Here is a 14,009-nt window from a genome sequence, read left to right as displayed (position 1 = left end):
AGCCAATCAGTGTTTCTCTTTTTCTCTCTAAAAATCAATTTAAAAATATCTTTGGGTGAAGATTTAAAAAATTGCTTTTGCCAAGGTCACTAATGACCTCCACTTTGTGGAATTTGATCGTCAATTCTATGTCCTGGTCTCGCTTAATCTGTTAGAGCATTTGGCCCAACTGATGGATTCGTCTTGAGACACGGTGTGGCCTTTACGATGACGCACTCTCCTGGTTTCTCTCCCGCTAGATCAGGCACACATTCCCAGTCTCCTTTGCTGCTTTCTCCTCATCTTCTCATCTCAGGAGATTCCCCAGGAGTGAGAATATGACCACATACAAAATCTATTTTTATGAAGGAAAAAAATCAGAGTTCTAGATTCTTCTTACAGAGAGAGATTAGGTGGAAGGCTGTAGGGAAGGGGGTGTGGAGAGCCAAAGGTTCTCTCTGAGGGGCGAGGAGAGCAGGCCCCTGTGCAGAGATACACGATGGCACGGAAAACATTCTTTTCCCACTTGAGGGTGTTTTTCAGGTCTGATAACATGGTCCATTTCGGTAATAGAGTAATGATAACCAGGATGGGGGTGAGGGGGGTTCCAGGCACAGCGCCAAACCAAGCTCTTTACATTCATATTTAACCTTCACAACTGTGTGAATTAGTCACTATAACGACCATTTTACAGATTATAAAACTGAGGAGTAAAGATGCTATGTGGCTCACCAACTGTAAAATTAATAAATTGGAGTCATAATTTGCCCTTGGTGTGTTTGACTCCAAAACCTGTGAGATGAACCATAAGACTGGAATGAAAAGTACAGTAAGATTTTAAAATGTTCTCCCTGAGTTTCTAAGGTGAGGGGGTGCCTTATATTTAAAGTTGGCAAGTGAAGGTAAGCTACTAAACCAATCCAGAGTGGTTGGGTTTTTGTGTCGATGATATTGTTTTCTCCTTCCAAGAATAAGGATGCTGTAAAGTGCCATCACCAGCAGCTGGCTTTAGGATTAATCCACACAGGACTCTGTAGAGCTTTTTAACTATTAAGTTTTGCTCAAGGTAGGACTCCTTGCCATTTTAGCCCACCAGGGGGCAGACAAGGACTGTGTGGGGGCAAGAGCTCTTCCCCTTTGCAGGTGTGGTGTAGCAGATGGTGGAAGAGCCTATGTCAAGTAAGCTCCCAGAAGCCAACAGGGGATTAGGAAACTCTTCATTTGAGCTCTGTTTCCAACACTGTTAGCTGTGAGATCCCCTCTCCGAGATTCAGTTACCCAATCTGTAATATGAGAAGGGGGGTTGGAGTAGACATTTAAAAGATTTAAAAAATACAGATGCTGGGTCCACTTTCAGGAATAGGTATTAATGAATGAGAATTAGTTGTTGAAATGCTTAGATTGGAACAGAGGCACTGTATAAGTGTTACCTACTTCTAATGTGGTAATAACAAAATAAAAGCTTGCTCAGTAGTCAAAATGTCCAGCTTAAGATGGAAACAGCCAGAAAGATTTACAGCTGAGTTTTACCCTGGTCGAGGTACAGATCATTCCTGTCTTATACAAACTGTTCCAAAGAGGAGACAAATAGTCAGAGACATTCAATTTATTTTATGTGACAATATAATTTGATTTCCAAACCAGTCAAAGACAGTACTTAAAATAAAACTATATGCCAACCTCTCTTATAAACATAGATGTAAAAAATCCAAATAAAATATTAACAAAACCAGTTTAGCAGAATAGAAAAATATATTTGAAAAAGAAGAACAAGCCACAGTTGGTATAGCTCAGTAAATAGAGCTTTGGCCTGCAGATAGAAGGGTCCCGGTCAAAGGCACATACCTCAGTTACAGGCACCTCCCAGGCCTGGGCTCTGGTACAGGCTTTTGAGGGAGGCAACCAATTGATGTGTTTCTCTCAAATCAACATTTCTCTCTTTCTTTCCCTCTCTCTTCCACCCTCTCTGAAAATCCATGGAAAAATAAATTTGGATGAAGCTAATAAATAAATAAATAAATAAATAAATAAATAAATATAAAATAAAAAGAAGACCAAGCACATTTATCTTAGGAATGCACAAAAGTTTTACTTAAGACAATCTATTTATGTAATCAGCAGGTTTAAAGACACAATCCACATAGTCACTGCAGTAGCTGCAGACCAAGCATTCAAGAAAATGTAATATTCATGTGTCATTTTAAAAGACAATTCTTAACAAAATATAAACAGATGGAAACTCGAACATCCTTGGCTTTAAAAAGGGCTTCTAGTAAAAAAAAAAATCTATAACCTATTATAATAAATTTTATCATATATTGTGCTTAAAAGTTTTCCCATTAAAGTCAAGAACAAACCAAAGATATCCACTAACACATTAACAATGCTATCTATTGTACATTATAAAAGATGAGGGGCCATAACATCCTAAATGACCAGACAGACAACTGGTTACCAGGAGGAGGGGATGAAGGGCAGCAGGGGGGAGGGGTGCGGCAGCAGGGCGGGGCAAGCTCCATGAGGTTGTTAGCCTCCAGCCCAGCCAGGCGGAGGCCTAATGACCTTGCTGCTATCTCAGTGGTTGCAGATCAGGCCTGGAGAGAGGCCTAGAGACAGAGGCAGGGCCTAATCAACAGTCACTGCGGTTGCTGGCAAGGCTTGGAGAGAGAAAGAGAGGCAAGGGCTGATCAGCAGCTGCCACAGAAGCTGTGGATCAGGCCCAGAGAAAGGCCCAGAGGCAGAGGCAGGCAGAGGGGTTAGGGGCAATCAGGCAGGCAGAGGCAGTTAGTGGTGATCAGGCAGGCAGGAAGGTAAGTGATTGGAGCCAGAGGTCCCAGAAAGATGCCTGACTGCTGGCAGTCATTCCCTAAGGGCTCCTTGATTGGAGAGGGTGCAGGCTGAGCTGAGAGGACCCTCCCCCCATGCATGAATTTCATGCACTCGGCCTTTAGTATTATAATAATAGTTATATATTATACGTCTATATATAATATATACTTCGTATTATATAATGTTATATATTATATTTAATAATAATAGAGGTATTATTAATACCATATTCAAGCTTTTAATCAATAAAATAATGGAGATATATTGATCAAAAAGAAAGAGACAAAATTATCATGATTTGTTCAGGTATTATTATCTATTTAGAATGTCCAGGAAGTCCTACAGAATTAATAAAATAACTCAACAAGATAGAACATATAAGACTATCTTCAAAAACAAATTTCTATGAGTTAGTGTGATACAAATAAATTGATAAAATCTAACTCGACAATAAAAATAATTTGATGTGTAAGAGTAAATAAAACAAGCACTTTGTGAAATTTGTTGCTTAGAAAATTTCAAAACTGCATTGAAAAAACATATAAGAAGTTACTTACAAAAAGATAGCTGAATTGTGCTCACCAATAGGAAGCTTTAATATTGTAAAGGTGGAAATCTTTCCCCAAATAAATCTAAAACTTCAATGTAATTCCAGCCCCAGCATGGTTTTCCATAAAACTTATCCATATATATAAAAGCCTAATATGCAAATTGCCCCCTTTGGTGTTCAAGCACTCACTATGACATATGCTAACCACCAGGTAGTGGCACAGAACAAAGGAAGGCCTCAATTGGCCCTGGTCGCTGGCCAGGTCTAAGAATCCTACCCATGTATGAATTTTGTGCACGGGCATCTAGTAAAGTTATAAAATTCATGTGGTAGAATAAAAGTCTGAAAATATCCAATGCTATTCTGAAAAAGATTAATAAGACAGAAAGACTTATTCTATTAGGTATCAGAGTTTATTATAAAGCTAAAGAAGTAAAAGATCAGTTGAACAGATAGAAATTCTAAAGACATGTGGCCACTTACCTAGTAGAACTAGTATTACTGACCATAGAGGAGAGAATTAACTACTCACTAAAAGGTAGTTGGGCTTTCTACAGAAAGAAAATTAGATCTTCATCTTAAGTGAAAAACAAAAAGAAATGTCATGATTATTAAAAACAAAAATTGTAACAACCAGAAGAAAATATAGGGAATATTTTTATTATATTCTGGTAAGGAAAACCTTTTAAAGTGTCTTTTAAAAAGCATAAATTATAGAGGAAAAAACTGATCACTTTGATTATGTCAAAATGTAAGCTTCTGAATGGCAAGTGAGATAATAATAATGCTAAATAACAAAAACCAGACTATGACAATATATGTGTAACATATACAACAGGAAAAGGATTCTTATCCAAAAGATGTTTTTAAAAAATGAAAGAAACAAACAAAATAGCCCAATAGAAAAGTAGGCCAAAAATGATCAATTCATAGTAAAGGGAACTAAATGACTAATGAATATATGAGATGATACTCAAGTTCACCAGTAATCAGGGAAATTAAAAATAAAATACCACTGGGACTTAATTTCACTCTCATAAGTTTGGGGAAAAAATAAAAAATATTCTAATACTGAGAATGTGGGGAAACCAATTTAACCACTGCTGCTGGGGTATGAACTGGTGCAATTATATTAGAAGTTCCAGACCCTACAAACCAGGAAGTCTACCTTGAGGTATATACCTTAGAGAATCTCTTGTACATGGGTACAAGAAGGGAATGGGTAAAACACACAGGAGGCTGGGTAGATGAACAGGGTGATTCTGAGAAATCCACCAGCATCATCTTGAAGCCCTGGTGTTCCTGGTTGCTTTACAAAGTGTGGGATTAGGTTCTTTAATCACCTCTGTAGTGCGAAGCATCAAAGAAGCCATAGGGTCTAGTCTACAGAGCTGTCAAGGACAGGACCTCATTCATTATGGAGTAGCTAGGAGTCAAAGGCAACTCAGTGGCACCTAACACACACAGAGAGAAGCATATTAATATTCATTTTATTCTTTACTATCGATACATTGCTTTGGGCTTGGATAGTGGTCGGAGAAACTGGAAGTATAAATATGTTTCTGAATATCTAAGAAATTATTCAAATCCTTTCTTGCATTTGGTGCATGGTGTTCATAATGGGGCAAGTGATTCAATGCCTAGAGTCATGCTATCCAATGTGGCAGCCTTTGAAATGTAAAGTAATTAATACTAAATGAAATAAAAACTTGAGTTCCTCGGTCACACATGTTCAACTACTCAAAGGCCACATGTGGTAATAGCTGTTGTGTTGCAAAGTGTGTGTATAGAACATTTTTCATCATCACAAAAAACTCCATTGGAGAGCCTGGTTTAGATTATTCCTCTTTATCATTCAAAATCTAAATCAGATAACTTCCCTAATGCAAGGCCTTTTCACATCTGTAAGCAAAGTTCTGTTTGGTTCACAGAGCCAGGCATGTCCTGGGCCCGGGAAGTCAGAGATAGAGAAATGGCAGCTCCTGCCCTTGTTAAAAGGGGAAAAAATACCTACAGGTCCATGCTAAAAGCCCATGATACAAACCTAGATTTAATATCTGATCAAATTGTGATTTCAACTTCTCCCAGAAACATAATCTTAACCAACAAATATGGAATTTTCTGGTCAAGCACCAGTAAGGTAATCTGTGTCATGGGCCTATTCCATCCCCAAAAGAAAACAAAAGCAATATGTATGACTAAAAGCCCTTACTGGAAACACAGCAATAATGTCATCTCATGATGCAATGCATCTGGAGCCAGGAGAGAGGGGACAACAGCCCTGTGGAGAAGGTAAGCCCTGAATTAGTGTGGAGGTTCCCTTTGAATTTTAGACATTTACCTGCTACTCTCCAGTACTTTGGGAAAACATACTATCTTGCCTTTGGGTGGCCTTTTCCTTTGAGGATGATGTACCTGTTAGGTTCTTGATTCAGATATGTATAAAACCTCATTCTGAGCTATTTAGAAGAGCCTTAGGTTGCAAATCACATCTTATGCAAAAATTGAACATCTAGTATGTACATAAAGGCTTACAAGTCAGAAAGGAAGAGAGAAACAATTCAATAAAATATAGGCAAAGGATATAGACTAACGGCCAGGAAAATGCCAGCAATGAGATGCTGTGTTTTTATATTGGCAAAACTGAAATCTGAAATACCGAGAGTAAGTGAGGAACTCTCATATGTTGCTCATAAGAATATAAATAAACACAACCATCTGAAGAGTAATTTGTCAATTTCTAGGAAAGTTGATGGTCAGGCCCTATGAGCTAGGGTGCAAGGTTGCTCATTGAACAGTGAATATTGGAAACCATGAAACATCCGTCAGCAGGAGAAGATATAGAGTGGAATACTATTCAGCAGTTAAGATGAGTGAAATATAGTGATACATGCTAACATGCATCTATCTCCAAAAGACACCGTTGAATGAAAAAAGCAAGTCACAAAATTACAGGAACAGCATGAAAACTTTTATATAAAAATCTTTAAAAGCCAAAACAATGCTACCCAGTGTTTACCTATACATATGGACTAAAAGGAAGAACAAAACATGGACAACAGGGCATACATCAAATTCATGTAACGAGTTCTCTCTGATGAGGGAGGGGAACTGAATGGTGAGGCAATAAAGGAGACTTCTAATTCTATGTGTAAAGTTCTATTTATTTTTAAATGAGAAGCAAAAATATCAAGATGTTTCCATTTGTTAATTCCAGATGGAGGTTATGTGGGTTATTCTCTGTCATCCTCCAGATCCACTGTTCACCCTTCTCCACCCTGCTGTGCCCCAGGAGCTGGCCTCTGCCCAGCTGCCCAGCCCGCCAGTTTCCACTGGGCTCATCCAGCTGGGGACAGGGCAGAGTGAGAGGGAGGGGAGAGAGGGACTCTGGGTATTTATTTTTCCAGTTTCTGACCCCTCTGTGGAAAGGCAGGCTCCTTTCAGGAAGCCCTCTCTTGACAGGGTCTGGTAACAGCTCCACACTATGCCCCTTTAAGATGCTCTTGTGATTTTCCCACACCATGCTCTTTCCTTTACCATACAGTTCCTGTCGGAACCCTTCTTGATACAAGGGTTTAAGGGTTTGCTAGTTCTATGCAATTTTTGTATTTTTAAAACTATTCCATATAGAAAATTATATAATACAATAAAAAATATAAAATGGATCAAAAACAGCCCTGGCCTGAGTTACTCTCAGTGGTTACATTGTCTTGGGTTAGATTCAAAGTCAAAGGTATGTTCTTGGGTTGCTGGTTTGATTCCTAGTGAGGCAACACACACACATGCACTAGGCAAGCAATCGATGTGTCTCACATCTCTTTCTCTCTCTCTCTCTCTCTCTCTCTCTCTCTCTCTCTCTCTCTCCTCTCTCTTTCACCTTCTACTCTCTCTAAAAATCAATGGAAAAAATATCCTCAGGTGAGGATTAACAAAAAACAAACAAACAAAATAAAAATAGAAAAACAACAACAACAAAAAAAAAACACTATACCAAAAGAAAAGAAAATTTAAAGTAAGAAGTTGAGTGAAGAAGCTAAAAAGTAAGATTGCTGTGTGTGGTGTAAGATGAGTCAGAATCTAAAACAGAGATTGGCTTTAGTCTCAGGGAGCACAGAGTCAAACTCAGTGGAGGCTCCCACCCAGAATTGAAGAGCAGGCTGAGATTTACAAGGAGAGTGTCATTGTTATTAGTTCATGGTAGTTGAACACAATGTTATACGATCCTCATACAGGTTCTGTGAGGGATACTGATGAAGTTTCCACCTCTGAGAGCAATCTTGTCCCACAACACTTCCTGTGATCGTGGGAAAGTTCTGTTCAGTACTATTGGCCACTTGTGTTATTATGCATTAAAATGTAACTTCTATGATGAAGAAACAGAATTTTAAATTTTATTTCATTTGACTTAAATTTAAATTTAAAAAGCTCTGTGTGGCTAATGGCAACCATATAGGACAGCACAATGCTAGAGACGTCACTATCTAATAGGACAGATGGAAGATTATAATTACAGGGATTATATGATATGGAAATTATAAGTAATTATGATTTATCATTCAATTAACCTTTTTTTTTTTTTTTTTTTTTTTGCAGACCTGATATGTGCTGACACCACAATATGAAGCTGAGCAGGCCTTGGACCCTGTCACGAAGATGCCCTCAACCTAGTGGGGCTCTACCACCAGTCATGTCAAATGCCCCTTTGAGAATGATTTTGTAACATGTAGAACACCTAGATGTGAATCAGCTCACAGAAGCCAAGGTCTTTAAAGAAATGGGGCTGGTTTGGCCCCTTTTGTGTGAGAATCTTGGCTGCGACCATTAGTGAAGACCACCTGGACCAGGCTTACAATGAACACAAGTTTGCCAACACTGGAGATGATTCTTTGAACCATATGAAGACTCCAGAGGAATGTAATGGTGTGAGAACTAGAGTGAGAACCACACCCAGTTTACACATCACTATATACATTTATAGGAGGCAATTATCAGACGCAGGAGGGATTCTGACTCCAATGCCTCCCAAGGAAGAACTAGTGAGCGTGCCTAAGCAGGACGGCTGAGTTTACTGGCCTTGTCTAGACTCTCCATCTTCTGTGTCTCTCTTAGTTCTTATCAGAATGTGAGCAGCACAGTCTGTGCTGGAACACTCCCTTCCTCCTTCAGGGCTTTTGGTTACCCAGACCTTTCTGCTCTCGGCACTTCCTCAGAGCATTCTCTTTCTCGGCCATTTCTAGGAAAGGGATTGCAAGATGTCACATGGCTGTGTCTCCACACTGGGCTCTTGTGTCTGTCCCTGCATGCTCTGTTCCAGGGATTCTTTCTGTGGGAGGACCCTTCTTCTAAGTGCTGTGATCACGAGAGGGAGTTTTAGCCTCATTTGACAGGGGCAGTCATGCCTGGCTGGAAACAGGCCCCTGGCTTAGGCACCCCTGGCACCATCTGTGGGACATCATTAAACACACTCGTCTGCTCCCTCCACTGCGAACTGGAGGGCCTCGCTGCTGAATCGTGTACAAATGATGCGGAGGGTGCACATGCTGGCCACTGAGGACAGAGCCTTGCAGTGGGCAGTGGGCAGCTGCTGGGAAAAGCCTCTTCCTCTCTCTGCATGGTCACCATGGCGGGAAGCTCTGCTGGAGCGGTGTCCTTCCCACTTGGCCAGAGGTGACTGCCCGAGAGATGAGCACCTGGCCCACGATTCCTCCTCTGACTGGTTAGAAGTGGAGGTGAGGGGAGAGAGACAGAGAGAGGAGAGGAGAAAGAGAGAGAGAGAGAGAGGGAGAGAGAGAGAGAGGCTGATTCTACCTCCGGCAGCATGTGGCTACAACTGTAAAGCATAAATGGACAGCAGACAGAGTTGGTCCACAGGGAGAGACAATGATAAAAACAAAATGCACACAGGGACAGCTTTCCCTGTGGCTGGAAATATCACAACTCCCCTCCTTCCTCAGGCAGCTACACTGTGCCCTGGTCCGCAGACATCTTTATTTCCTCTACACAAATTTCTCTATGAGATTTGGATATTGGGACTGTTGAATCAACGTGTGGTCAGCAGAATTTTAAGCTGGCCTCCCTGACTCCTATTTCTGGCATCCATCGTTAGTGTACAATGAAGGGACTTAAAGATCATCAAATAAGAGATTATCCTGGTCTGGTCTAACCTAATCAGGTGAGCGCTTGAAAAGGGTGTAGAGGTCAGAAGCTCATTCTTTGCTGCCGACCTTGAAAAAACAACAGTGGGAGTTCTGCAGCAGCTGCAGGGAGCTGAGTTCTGCAATCACCGCGAGAGCTTGGAAGAAAGCCCCAAGCCTCACCTGAGCCAGGTCTGGCTGGCATGTTGGTTACAGCCTTGTGAGGCCCCGAGCAGAGGATTCAGTTACACTAGGCCTGAACTTCCGATATACCAAAACTTAGACATTTCCAGTTGGTAGGTTTGTGGCAATTTGTTCCATAGCAAAATGGAAAACTAATACAGAAGGCAAATGAGGGGAGAGATCAGCCAAAGGACTTGTATGCATGCATATAAGCATAACCAATGGACACAGACACTAGGGGGTGAGGGCAAGAGGCTGGAGGGGGGGTAATAGGGGGATAAAACACTTATGTTATATCTTAATCAATAAAGAAAATAAAAAAGAAGGCAAATGAGTGGCTGTGCTGTATTTCTCAGTCAGGTCCCTCTCTTCCTACCTTTCTCCATTGAACAACCAACACTGATCTGTAAAGACATCGATTGATTGTCTAGATCAGTGTTTCCCAAACTTCTCTCATGATGAGAATCACCTGGAGGAGTTGTTAAAACAGATTCCTGAATCCCAACTAAGAAGTGCTAAACTAGAATTTTTGAAAACATATAGGTAAAATTGCATAACATCTGTGTTAGAGCACTAGTTAAGTATACAATTTTACCTATATGTTCCCAAAAATTCTAGTTTAGCACTTCTTAGTTGGGATTCAGGAATCTGTGTTTTAACAACTCCACCAGATGATTCTCATCATGAGAGAAGTTTGGGAAACACTGGTCTAGATGGATCCTCATCAGTCAGTTAGCTGTATTCCCGCTTCAGCCTTTTACCTCATTGAACTCTTATGAAAACCATTGCTCAGTGCTGCTTGCCATGGAATTGGTGGCTCTTTGCCAATTCCATGGCAAGCAGCACTGAGCAATGATATTCGTCATTGTTCAGTGCTGCTTGCCATGGAATTGAGATATTCCATGAGATATTCGTCATAAAGAATTATGAGATATTCGTCATAAAGAATATCTCAATTATGAGATATTCGTCATAAAGAATATCTCAGCCACTGGCAGCAGGGAGGAGAAAGGTGGGAGGCAGAATGTTTAGGAGTGCCTGGTCCCAAGGATTAAAACCCATGGGAATCAGACTGGCCCTGACGCACAGAGACAGCACAAGGCTTCCTGAGGGGACTCTCCTCATCTCCTTGTAGACACAGGGTTTCCTGGGGAAACCAGACAGATGCTCTGCTCTGACAGGAAGAACCCTGGCTCTCTGCCCTACCTCTTTATCCAGCTCACTCTCCCACCAGCCAGAGTCCACATGTCACAGGCCCAGCAGGCACTTGGCCATTCAGAACTTTTCTGGAAAACATGAGAGCTAAGGAGCTTGAGATTTCGGTATTGGGACTGTTGAATTCTCTAGTAACATCCTCTTGTAAAAGAATGACAATATATGACATCCATACAACATGCTACAGTTTCCAAATTGCTTTAGGCTCCATTTATCATTTGGTTCTATCAGCAGGCCTAGAAACCATGCAGTTGTTATCAACCCAGTTTTACCGATGAAGAAAGTGAGGCCCAGAGAAGTTAGACGACCTGTTCAGGGTCACATGGCTGAGTGACAGATCCAGGCCTGGAAGCCAGGTCCTTCCATAGAGACATGCCCAGGTAGTCCAGGCAGCAGGCACTGTGCTATGCCCCAGGGGAGTGTGGCAATGACCAGGGCATGGCCATCATATGAACAACGATGGAAATCGTTAGAATGTGCTCATGGAGAAGTGGCGCAAGGTTCCCTGCAAGTTTATTTGAGGGATCTCTAACCTAGTTTGGGTTGTTGGAAACACTTCTTCTGAGGGAATAACACTTAAGCTAAGATCTGAAAACCAGAAGATTGGCAGCGGGGAGAGCATTCCAAGCAGGGAATAGCCTGTCACCTTCATAGGAGAGAAAATTATGTTAATATGGCTGCAGGATAAAAAAGAAAGAAAAAGAAAAAAATGAAGAGGGGATCAAGATGAGGCTGGGGAAGCAGGCAGGGGCTAGACCACGTAGCACTTTGAAGTTCTGGTTAAAGGTTTTTTGCTGTGATTCAAGGCAATGGGAAGCCTTGACCTTGTTTAGTCAGGGAAGTCAGATATTCAGATTTGTATTTTTCAAATATCACACTGCCTGCCATCTAGGGAACAGACTAGAGGTCTAGAGGGGGAGGCGTGGAAACGGAGACAAATGAGGAGCTACTGCGATGGTCCAAGCAAAGGACATGGTGAGTGCAATGGTGAGTGCAGGGAAGAGGTGAGCTCCATGACCCGATATGGTGATGGCTGGGGAGAAACGGGATCAAAGATTTCTTTCTTTCTGCGCTGTTCGTTGTCTCCCGGGCTTCTTCTGTTTGCTTTCCATCTTACAGAACAAAGGAAAAAGCAGGCCCCTCCACACAGCAGCTGGAGCACAAAGGAGGCCCAGTCAAGCCTCGATTTATTCCAAAACTCTTAGAATCAACTCAACTTTATTTTTAATTTTTTTTCAACTAAACTTTAAAAGCTCCTCAAATATCCCATTGTTAGAGACTCCTACAGTATTAGGAAAGCAGACAAAATGTTTCCACTTGAGGCTCACCTGTTTGATCAGGCTCTTTGAGGAAGACATTGAACTTCTCCCCGGGCAGAAAAAATAAAAAACTGGTTAGGTAACAGGGAAAATGTCATGTTACATAAAATGCTCAAAATACCATGTTGAGGTTAACCCTATTAATCTTTCAAGTTTCTAAAGCCCAAGACCGCTTATCTTGAGAATGATGAGAGAATTCTTTAGAATTAAAAAAGAAATTGTTCTTGGGAGAAATCCAAGATGGCTGCTCGGGTAGGCAACTAGCCGCAGCCGCACACAACAATTTTAATAAAATACAACTAAAATATAAAATGGACATTACCCAGAACTACAGGAAAGTCGACTGACTGGAAATCCTACAACAAGAAGCAAGGAGAAAACCAGAAGGAAGCACGGAGGAGCTGTAAAAGCCTAAGGTACGGAGACACACGGCGCGCGCGGGAGAGGACGGAGCCGGAGAGGAGGGAGGCCAAGTGCCTGGCGGGCGTTCCCTAGCGGAAAGGAGATAAAACTCCGACTGTGCTGGGCCCCTGACTGCTCTGAACCCCAGTTCTGGGCCAGACCCCGGGGACCCAGGCTCATCCACAGGGAGCTGGGCTGTAAGGCGGAACCCGGGGTAGCGGAGAAAGGAGGTCCCGGAGGCGCGCACACAGCGAGCAGAGAAGGGACGGCCGGCTGTGCCGCGGGATTGCCCTGACGGGAAGGAGACTGGGGCTCCAGACTGCTCTGAACGCCACCTCCAACTCCACTTCCAACTGAACTGAACCCCAATACCGGGCTCATTGGGGGAGAGCATAGACTGTTTGGCAGCAGGCGAAAACCGAGGGCACCTTTCTCTCAGAGGCGCCGGCAGCGAGCACTGAAGGACCCGCATAGGGCGGGGCTGACGGAAGCCAAAGCTGCAGGCTCCACCCTGAAACCCCATCCCATCTGTAACTGCGAAATGCGACAACAAAATAGATCACAAACGAAAGAAATGGAGGACAAAAAGCGTCTGGATATAGAGTTCAAATCTACGCTTATAAGGTTTTTCAAGAATTTCCTAGAAAAGATGGATAAGGCCTATGAGGATATGAAAAGAGATCAACTAGAATTAATAAGGAGTCAACAAGAAATGATAAGGGATCAACAAGAAATAAAGAATACATTGTCTGAAATTAAAAATATTCTACAGAGTCCTAAAAACAGAAGGGAAGATCGCAAGAATCAAGTCAAAGATTTGGAACATAAAGAGCCAGAAGACACTCCTCCACAGAAGCTAGAAGGCAAGAGAATCCAGAAAATTGAAGATAATGTAAGAAACCTCTGGGACAACTTCAAGCGAACCAACATCAGAATTATGGGGGTTCCAGAAGATGAGAGAGAGCAAGATATCGAAAACATACTGAAAGAAATAGTGACAGAAAACTTCCCCCACCTGGTGAAAGAATTTGACTTACAAGTCCAGGAAGCGCACAGAACTCCAAACAAAAGGAATCCAAAGAGGACCACACTGAGACACATCATTATTAAAATTCCAAGAGCAAAAGATAAAGAGAGAATATTAAAAGAAGCAAGAGCAAAGAAGGTAGTAACTTATAAAGGAGCACCTATATGATTGTCAGCTGACTTCTCAACAGAAACCATGCAGGCCAGAAGGGAATGGCAAGAAATATTCAAGGTGATGAATAGCAAGAACCTACAGCCAAAAATAAGCTACCCAGCAAAGCTATCACTCAGAATCGAAGGCCAGATAAAGAGCTTCACTAATAAAAAAAAGCTAAAGGAGTTCATCACCACCAAACCAGAATTATATGAATT

This window comes from Pipistrellus hanaki (assembly GCF_964339955.1).
Source record: "Pipistrellus hanaki genome assembly, chromosome: 9".
Taxonomy (NCBI): domain Eukaryota; kingdom Metazoa; phylum Chordata; class Mammalia; order Chiroptera; family Vespertilionidae; genus Pipistrellus; species Pipistrellus hanaki.
Note: the sequence above shows the minus strand (reverse complement) of the source record.